General features: G+C 31.9%; 1 pseudogene; it reads right to left on the bottom strand.

Annotated features, from left to right (window-relative positions):
• Positions 1-9,789: 9,789 nt before the first annotated feature.
• On the bottom strand, positions 9,790-10,713 carry LOC141574143 (60 kDa heat shock protein, mitochondrial pseudogene; annotated as a pseudogene).
• Positions 10,714-11,006: the final 293 nt, after the last annotated feature.

The following is an 11,006-nucleotide window of genomic DNA, read 5'->3' as shown; positions in this document are numbered from 1 at the left end:
TTCTCTGATAGAATAATGAACCGACAGCTTCATAAGCATTGCATCTCTACTGTAAATTATTACATCGCTATTGTATATCCTAAAATAATCATCCTGAGTTTCTTTTATTTATTCTTATCTGAATAAATGTGTTTTCATTCTAGTAATGTTCAAATTAGTAAAGACCTAGCTTTGTGCTCTTAGCTGGATTGTGAAATGCTTGAGAAAAATGCTGTTTTTTTAATGGTGGATTGCATGTGTTTTAAAATTATTATAACATTAAGAAAATCCTTTCATAAGTATTAACTATATAAGGTTATGATTTTTATTAGAGGAATTACAACTGTATACATAAAATTTTGAAATGGTCTGTTTAATTAAAATCAATATTATCACCAATTACAGTAAGTGATCGAAGCAGATAAAAATAAACCAGATGTGGTTTGTCACCAATAGAGATAATTGCAAGTCTATGCTTTAATATTTTAAACCTAAACATTTATATAAATATTTTAGTGATTTTTCTTGATCAACTACAGTATATTTCATATTTTGTGAGCATTTCCTTTAATTCTAAATGTGACTAAAAAAAGACTGCCTTAAAGATTAAAAATATGTTAACTTAAATTGATACCAAATAATATCTTAATGAATCCAGGCACTTGTATCTTTGAAATTAGTGTTTTTAAAAGCATTCAATATCCTTTGTCATGCCATCATTTAGTAAAAATGCCAATGCACATTTTAAAAAGCATTCTGTAATCTGGTTTGATCTTTAAATATACTTAAGAAATGTTATTATATTAAACTGGGAGAAATATTTAATATCCCAGAAAGTAAGTAAAAAATAAATAAATAAATTCAGGTCACAAGCTTACCTAAATTTTTTATTCTACTTAAAAACACTTAAAAGTGTTTTTTATAATCATTTTTTCAAAGATTCCCAAATTATGTAAACAACAACAGAAACAAGTACAAATCTGCAAACATACTGCTTTTCTTGCAAACTGAAATAGAGTTACACATTTTGAAATTTTACTTTTTGCAGCACATGGCTGAGAAAGATTAATATTGCTCCTGTTGGTGGCATAGAAGCACAGAACTCTTAGTGCCACTCTACCAACTCATTACAGACAAGGAAGGCACAGATACAGTGAGTATTAGAGATCTGATGATAATCTTTAGGATTCTCAATCGAAGAACCTGGAGATATATAAGACAAATGCAACACTGACACACTCAAACAAATTTGGTATAGAATTGTATGAATATACTCTTCATCTCCTCTTTTTCTGCTATGCTCCTTTTTCTTATCTATTGCTCATCCTAAGTTTTTCACTCTTGGAATCTCCTCTGTGCCTTCTTAAACTTGAAACATTTTAGTCAACTGTGTTGACATTTAAATCCAAGCCCCTGTGTTTGTTTAGCCATTCTGGATTGACTCCCATCAGCCAGTCAGTTCCAGGTTGATGAACCTATCACTTATGTTTGCCACACCTGTGACCTACTTGGAGCATATCTTTTCTGCTTCTGGACAAGCTTCTAGGTAATGATCCCCTATCTACATAATCAATCTGGCTCATTACCTGAGACTGATCAGCGTAATTACAAATTTTTGGAATAACTAAGAATAATTTAGTTACATCAGCTATATATAAAGAAGTGATTAAATGATGGTTCTAGTCAGTGAACTTTGAGAAATTCATAAAGTCATGTAACCACAACCATGACTAGGATACAGAAGTTTCCTAACTAAAAAAAAAAAAAAAACAACCTCCGATTTTACTCAAATCCTCTCCACATCTCAACCCATGGCTACCACTAATTGTTTTTACTTTTCTAGAAGGTCACGCACATGAAATCATACAGTATGACAGTAATCTTGATTTTGAATTCTTTCAGGACACAATACATTTGAGACTCCTCTGCATTGCTGCAAGTTCTTTTTATTGCTGAGTAGTGTGCCATTGTATGAATGTACACCTGTAGGACATCTGTTTCTAGATTTCAACAACTATAAATTATTCTGCTACAAACAGTCACATGCAGGTTATTTTGTCAACAGCAGTATTTATTTCTCTGAATATATAACTAAGAATGGAACTGCTGGGTCATATGGTAAGAGTATGTTTAATTTATAAGAAATATAGTTTTACATTCCCTCCAGCAGTGCATAATTTACATCTGCTCAGGTCCTCAGCACTTACTATTTTCATTTTAAAAATATGTATTCACTTTAATAGATGTGCAGTGGTTTCTCACTGGGGTTTTATTTTAGTTTTCCAATGCCTAATGATGTTGAGCATCTTTTATTGTGCATATTTGCCATTGGTATATCTTCAGTGATAAACTATCATTCAAATATTCAAATTCATTCAAATACTTTAACATTGTCTTTCAACAGATATGGAGAAAATAGTTTCTTCTATCTTTAGTTTGCATCTTTACTCTCTTAACAGTTATTTTTCTCAGAGCAATTTTTTAAAAATTTGATGAAGCCTAATTATTAAGATTTTCTTTTATGAACCATGCTTTTGATGTTTTAACAAAGAACAGTTGAGTTAATCTGTGGCCCTGAAATTTTTCTTTTCAGTTTTCATCTAAAAATATTAGTTTTACTCTTACATTTAGATTTACTACTCATTTTGAATTAATTTTTGTATAAAGTATAAAATGAGAGGTACCAGACTATCCTACCCCAACATATGCCTCCTTGACATTGGGATTATTTTGAGCCAAAGGCCACTGAGAACCAAGAGACACAGGGAAAGCTCTAAAATCTGAGCACAAGTTCTCCTTTTTTAAGGAAATTTACATTTATAAAGTAAATTTCCATTTCTTTAGAAATGTCTACCAGGAAGAGGAAGACTCTTAACAATTCTTATTAATGGAGAAAGCATTGACTTAAAGCTGCAAAGCAAACCTTACTAAACAACTGTGTTTACTATTTTTTTCCCCCTGGGCATCTTTCCATAACTTGCTTCCCCTGCCCAGAAACCCCAAATTCCTTTTCCTTTGTTTTAGCCTAAGATGATATATAAACCCAAGTTCTTACCAATTTGAGTTACTCATCTCTGAGTACTCCCATTTGTAAGTGCTATGCACATGTTATTAAACTTGTTTGTTTTTCTCTCATTAACCTGTTTTTCTGGCCAGTCTCATTTACAGGGCCACTACTGGATAACCTAAGATGGGTAGAGGAAAAGATTTTTCCTCCTTTGCAAAGGCAAGATCAACTTTTGCTTTTTGCATATTGATATTCAGTTGTTATAGTCTTTGTTTATTGCAAAGATATTCTTTTTCCATTGAATTACCTTTGTCAAAATCAATTGACTATGTTTATGTGCATCTATTTCTGTATTCTATTTTACACATCTGTATGTCTATCCTTTCACAAAGATTATAGTAGTTTAATTACTGTAGCTTAAGATAGTTTACTTAAAACCAGATAGAAACTTGCAGCTTTGTTCTTTTTCAAAATCATTTTGCCTAATCAAGTAACTGCATTCCATAAGCAAGATAGACCCAACATAGAGATATCCCAAAAACTCCTGCTGGAACTTAACTGAGATTTCTTAAATTTATACGACAATTTTAGGGAACTAAAATCTTAATTATACTGAGTTTTCAAATCCATGAAAATGGTTTATCTCTCCACTTATTTATATCTTCTTTTTCTTTTATCAGTTCTGTGTAGTTTTCAACATACAAATCCTCCACATACTACATTAGACTTTGGACCCAAAATTGCTAATTCTGGGAGCAATTTAAAGGTAATTTTTATTTCAGCTTTTAATTGGTCATTGTTAGTTAACAGAAGAAAAATAATCAATTTTGTATATTGATCTTGTATATTGTTATCTAGATCAATTTTCTTTTTATTCCTAGAAACTTTTAGGTAAAGTCCTTGGCATTTTCTATGTAAATAACCATTTCTTTTGTGATTATAAACAATTTTTTTCTTTAAAATCTGTATGCACTTTATTTATTTTTCTTGCTTACTGCATTGTCTAGGACTTCCAGTGAAATCTTAGATGGGGAGAATGAAACAGATATCCATGACTTGTTTCTAATCACAAAGAAATCATCTAAACTTTCTCTAAATATGAGGCCAACAGTGAGTTTGTTGATACTGTCAGGTTAAGGATGTTTCCTTCTCTCCTTAAAATGCTGAGAAATTTTATCATTAATGCATACTGAGTTATTTCAAATGCTTTTAAACATACAGTAGTATGATCACTTGGTTTTGCTTATTTATTCTGTTAAATATGATAGATTACACTGATTTTTTTTAAACTGATTTAGGTACAATTTAATATCATAAAATTTATCACCCATTTAAGTATACAATTCAATGATTTTAGAAAATTTATATAGGTGTGCAATTCACAACAATCTAATTTTAAACTATTACCATCACCCCAGACAGTTGCCTTCATGTTCATTCAAAATTACTCCCTTCTTAAACTCTTGTACACTGTTGATGGGAATGTAAATCAGTGCAGCCATTGTGGAAAACAGTGGAAAGTTACTCTAAAAAAGCAAAAATGGAACTACAATATGATCCAACAATTCCACTCGTGGCTATCTGAAGAAAATGAAAACATTAATCCAAAAAGATGTATGCACCTCAATGTTCATAGCAGCATTATTTACAATAGCTAAGATATGGAAGCAACCTACGTGTCTATCAGCAGATGAATGGATAAAGAAGTAGTGGTATATGTGTAGTATACACACACACACACACACACACACAAACACACACACAGACACACACACACACAGTTACATACATATGTGCCATGGACTACTACTCAGCCACAAAAAAAGAATGAAGTTTTCCATTTGCAACAACAATAGATGGACATGGAGGGTATTATGCTTAGTGAAATAAGTTGGAAAAAATACTGTATATTATCACTTACGTACAGAATCTAAAAATAAAACAAACCAGTGAACATAGTGTAAGAGAGACTCTCAGATATAGAGAATGAACAAGTTGTCACCAGTGGGGAGAGGGACAAGACAGGAGTAGAGGATTAAGTGATATGAAGTATGTATAAGATAAATAAGCTACAAGAATATAATGTACAGCAAAGGGAATATAGCCAATAGTTTATAATAACTATAAAGGGAATATAACCTTCAAAAATTGTGAATCACTATTTTGTATACCTGAAACTTATACTGTAAATCAACTATACCTCAATTAAAAATTATTTTCATCTTCTACTACCAGACTTAGACAACCTTCCCTAGACATAAGTAATCTACATATTTAACATTTCTGTTGTTCTTTATAACATGGCATGATATTACTTCATTTCAACCTAAGGTATTTTTAGTATTTCTTGTAAGGTGGGTCTGTTAGCAACAAATTTTCACAATTTTTGTTTATCTGGTCTTTATTTCACTTTCATATGGGAATTATTATTTTAACAGCTTTATCAATATATAATTGATACACAAGGACCTGCATATATTTAAAGTATAGAATTTGATGATTTTGAAACATACATGAAACCATCACCCCAATCAACATAAGAAACATATCCACCATGTCCAGAAATTAGGAAGACCTTTTTTTTTCTTTCTATAATGTGAGTACATTCTTCCACAGCCTTTTGCCTGCCATTATTTCTAATATAAAACAGCCGTCAATAGTACTGATTTCCTGTGTATGAACCATTTTTCTCTTGCTGCATTTAAAATTTTCACTTTTGTCTTTCAACAGTTTGACCATAAATTTCTAGGTGTGGATTCTTTGTATTTATCCTGTTTAGAATTTATCAAGCTTCTTGGATATGCAGACTAATGTTTTTCATAAGATTTGGGAAATTTTAATCATTTTTATCACATTATTTTTCTACTCCTTTTTTCCCAGTCCTCTCAGATGCCTGTCACACATATTTTGGTACATCTGGTATTTTCTAAAAGTTCTCTGAAGCTCTATTTATTCTTCAGTCTTTAAAAGATGTTTTTTTCCTTCACATTGGATCATTTATTGCTAGTTAAAATTGTAATGTATCAGACCATGTAGAGTTGGTCCAGGTATAAAAAAATAAGTCAACAGGATAAAGTAGAGTGGAAAAATAAATTGACACTTGATATACGACCGAAGTCACACTCCTGTTTAATGGAGAAAGGATGGACTAGTCGATAAACGGTTTCTCAAAAATTACTTAACTGGACAAAAGGGAATGTAAACTAAATTCCACATTAAAATCAGCATTAGATGGATTAAAATGTTTAATACGTAAGTTAAAAGTTGAAAAGCTTTAGAAGCATTCATATAAGAATAACTTTATGACCTCACTGGAGAGATGGCTTCTTAAATAAGACATCATGGGAAAATAATATATTTGATATCTTTATATAAAAATCGTCTTTATCAAAAAGTGTGATAGAACATGTTACAGACAGAAAACATGTTTGAGTGCATGTAACCAACAATTAATATCCAAAACATAAGAAGGTATTTTATATAATTCAATAAAAAACAATAAAAGTAAAATAAAAATCAATACACTAATTATATAACATTATTTTCAATTACACTAGTAATCAGCAAAACCTCAAAATTATGCATTATCATTCTATTATTGTGACCAAAAATAAACACACTTATATAAACACACAAACAACAAACATCACACACAAAAAAAACCAAAAAACATTTAACAGTATCACATGCAGTCATGGATATAGAATATTAGAATCCATAATCCACTAATATTGAAATGTAAATTGTCAAAACTACTTTGAAGAACTATTTGGCAATATTTAACAAAGCTGAATATACTCATACCTTCAAATTTCCACTACCAAAGGTTTAAGATATTATAGATTATACATGAGTATAAGACATTACAATAATGTTATAGTGGGATTAAAACACAGTGGAAGGAGGAAAACTGGAAATATTGAATGTAAACAAGTCTCTTGAATAGCAAAAAGAGAGGTGTGTTCAAAATATATTTTTTAGATTGGACTGAAATAACCTCATGCATATGTGCTGAGTGGAATGATGCACTGACATGTATGGGATTCAAACGCTGGTGGCTAGGTAGATATGAAGGTGAATGTCAATGGAAAGTTTATGGAAATAAAGTGTTTTACAAGCTTATTGTGTATCTTTATGGAAATAAAGATAATCTCTCCTCTTGGATTCTAATTTCCATCTCTGCAATCCTTCAAAGTAAAAGACCTATTTCCTCAAGCAATGTCTCTATAATAAATGATCATGACAATAACATTCATATAGAGTATCTGACCTTTTATTATTTGACAAGACCTGTCCTTGCTAAGGCGTGGAGAATCAGACTGAGAGAGGCTAAGAGATTCACTGAAGATAAAGTAGCTAGGAACACAAATGTAAAATGTAAACCAATGACGACTGACTCCAGAATTCAACTTAGCCAACTTCAATAACTTAACCCTGTCAAACTGCCCATCTGACTATATACATACCAGTTCTTTAACTTGCAACTACTGCTTAAGCATTTTCCATATTTTCTTATACACATGCTTTTTATACTGTGGATTTTTCGACCATAACAAAACTCTGAGATAGCAAGCTTCGAGATACACTTTTCCAGTTGCCTGGCAATATGCTGCTTGACAATAAGGCAATGAGAAGTCTGAGCTGAGATATCCTTCACTATTTTACATTTCTTGATCCATCCTTGTCTAGACTTATTCTGCTTCTTTTATCTTTCTAGTTATATGAGCCAAAAGTATTTTTTTCTTTAAAATAATTTGAGTTCACAAAAAGAGACCAGAATAATCCAATTCCCAACCTTCAGTCAGATTCAGTCTTTCCCTTCCTTATGTTCTCATTATAGTTTCTTCAGATATAGCATTTAGTAAACTATCATTAAACTTTTCTGTATACATTTCTTATTTTCTCAAGCTGGAAGGTAAAGACTATATCTTCTTTAACTCTGGAGTACTGCTTTCCCTGATATTATGCTTCCGAAATAGTTATTGTAGGAAAAATTATAATATACTAAAATTGATTAAAAAGAATAAAGACTTGTGGCAGAAATGTGGACCTTCAGTCAAAAGAAACTGAATTCTTCTATAATTGATAACATTGTATTTTAATTTTTCCACTGGCATAATAGGGATTAAATGGCCCTAAGGCATTAAAAGTATTAAAATGGTTAATGTAGAGTTTCACATTTTTAGTATATGTAGATTAATTGTACTGAAGATTGTGTATATGTAGCTTCTCCATTTCTTCATGAAGTTTTCTGTCTAAATATGAGAAAAAGAAGACTTCCATATTTCACATTAGTAATCGATATGAGCAACATATTATTTGCTAGAAACAATTACCATACATAGAAATAATTTACCAGTTTTTTACCTACCAAAATATATTGTAAATATTTCCATGTTGTCCATAATTTTAATTATCAGGAATACTTACTTCATTTCCTAATAAAAGTCACATTTATTGTAGAAATATTTATGGTTATGCCAAAATTTAGTATGATTTTTTTGTCACAAATAAAACTAATTTTATCTTTTTAACTTTAAACAAATCTTTATTACAGAAAGGTTGTCACATAATTAACTATTTCTCTGCATTGTACACAATCATTTTTATTCCCCACAGTAAGACTGCTTCCTAACTTTCTATCTGATGTTGACAGGTACTAAAATTCTACTTTTAACAGAATAGTAATAAAAATTCCTCAGTGATTTAGGTTGAAGGCATTTCACTGGGACATGGCTCTTGCACTGTTACTGGGAATGTACAAATGTCTTTTTACTCTTTTGTCTTTCACATACAAAAAACAAGATAAATTATCTGTAGGCATGGGCAGTGGCAGCAGTAAACCATTATATGTTTTCCACTGAAACTAGTAACTGATGGTTATAGTTATTTCCTTATACAATAAGCCACCTTTTCTTCCTTCATTTCCTTCAACTGACTTCTCTGAAGTTATTGGTGAGGAACGCTGCCTTGAGCTTCCTTCACAATTCAGTAACAATGGTTAAGCACCATTTCAGAAATATAACATGCTACCTCCCATACCAACTCCCGTTCCATCATTCTACCCATTAGAGGGTCCTTCTCTTTAGAACTTCCTGTGACTACATCTTCTGCTATAATTAACCAGGAGGCCTCTCCAGCATCATCCAATAAAGTACTTCTTACAACCTTCATTGGATCTTTGATTCCTTTATCATCAAATTCATATAATCTACAAGCGTACTGCTGTAACCAACTCCTGAGGAGCTTTGCCTAATTTTCTCAGCTATCACTGATCCTTCAACATCTGAATTCTTAGTAATGGTCATTGCAGGAATTTTGAGTGTTCTTTTAATAATTTCCATATCAATTTTTGATCTGCCTTAGCTGGAGTTATTGAGTCCAAGGCTGGAATGCACTGAAGCATAGCACAAACACCTTCCAGAACAATGCGTTCCTCAACAGCAGCTCACATAACACTGAGAGCACCTGTAACTCTTTTTATTCACTTCAACGCCATCTGTCTCAACCAACTTTCAGCAAAATTACTCCACCTGAGTTCTGTCAGATGATCATTTCACTTTATCTTTTCATATTTACTGGTTGTAATATATAATAGCTCAATGATCTCTTAAATATGTTTTGCAGTTTGAACTTTGTCACCTTTTTCTTTCAAGAGCATGGCAGCATCTTTGGTCACAATGACCTCCCCAACTTCTCCTAAGTCTAGAGGCTTAACAACTTCAAGATTTAGAGTCAATCCTTCTTTTTCAAACACAGCACTATCAGAATAATAGCTAAGATTTTAATATGCTTCTTTCTATTTAATATGCTTCTTGGTCACCAAAACCAAGAGCTTTAACTGCTATAACTTGAAGACCAACTTTTAGCCTACTCAAAACAAGTGTATCTAGACATTCTCCATCAACATCTTTAGCAATTATGATCAAGGGCTTACAGTGAGCATAGGCAAGTTAAGAACAGATATAATAAACTGAATAGAAGAAATTTTCTTTCATTCAACAAAGCATAGGCATCTTGTAATTCACATTTCTGACATTTTGATGTATCAATACAGTATAGAGAAATATAACCTCAATAAAATTCATGCCCTCAGTAATTTCTAATTCATCATTAAATGTTTTTCCATTCCTTACTGTGATGACACTCTTTCTTCTAACCTTTTTTATTGCATCAGATATGATGTAGCATTTGTCTCCATTTGCAAAACTCCCAACAATGTGAGCAATTTCTTCAAGGGTTGCCACAGGTTTAGACTACCTCCCAAGTTCAGCAATTACAACATCACCAGATTCCATCACACATCTCCTGATTTTCACTAGATTAGCATCTTGGTTAATCTTCTAAAAGCCTTCTTTGGCAATAAAACTTGCCAGCACAGCAGCAGTAGCATATCATTCCCATCCTCTTCATTTATGCTGTTGGCAACATCTTAAACAAGTTTAGTGCTAATATTTTTGTATTTATCTTTTAAATCAGTGGATTTTGCAATGGTCACATCATCTCTTGTTATTTTGGGACTTCCCAAGCTCTGTTCAACAATCACTGCATTTCCCTTTGGCCCACAGTAACAGCTACAGCATCAGCTAAAAGGTGTACAGCGTGAAGCATTAAGAATAGAAATCTGCAACCAAGTTTACACATTTGGCATAAGTCTAAGTGTGATGAGAAGCCAGTGCCTTGGACATTGGTTTTATCTGGGGAAGGACTGTCAGTAATTGAAGCATTTCTGCCAGGCAGCAGCAGGGCATCTGTGGTGAGTGAGGAAAAACTAAATTCCTTTCCCTTGTTATTCATTTAATCATGAGGTAACCAAATTTAAATTTGAACACACTTGAATGGAATGCCTAAAGGGGTAAAATTCATCTCACATTTATGTTATAGAAACTACTTCATGCTCTTAGAACAGATACATTTGAACACAATTTTCTATTAAGTAAAACAGAATCAAAATTTGTAGTTGCAAATTAAGAACTCCTGAAGCCTACAAATAAAATGTGAAAGTTATATTTTAGGTATT

This window comes from Camelus bactrianus, chromosome 20 (genome assembly GCF_048773025.1).
Source record: "Camelus bactrianus isolate YW-2024 breed Bactrian camel chromosome 20, ASM4877302v1, whole genome shotgun sequence".
NCBI lineage: Eukaryota > Metazoa > Chordata > Mammalia > Artiodactyla > Camelidae > Camelus > Camelus bactrianus.
Note: the sequence above shows the minus strand (reverse complement) of the source record. Positions and strands in the feature narration are given on the sequence as shown.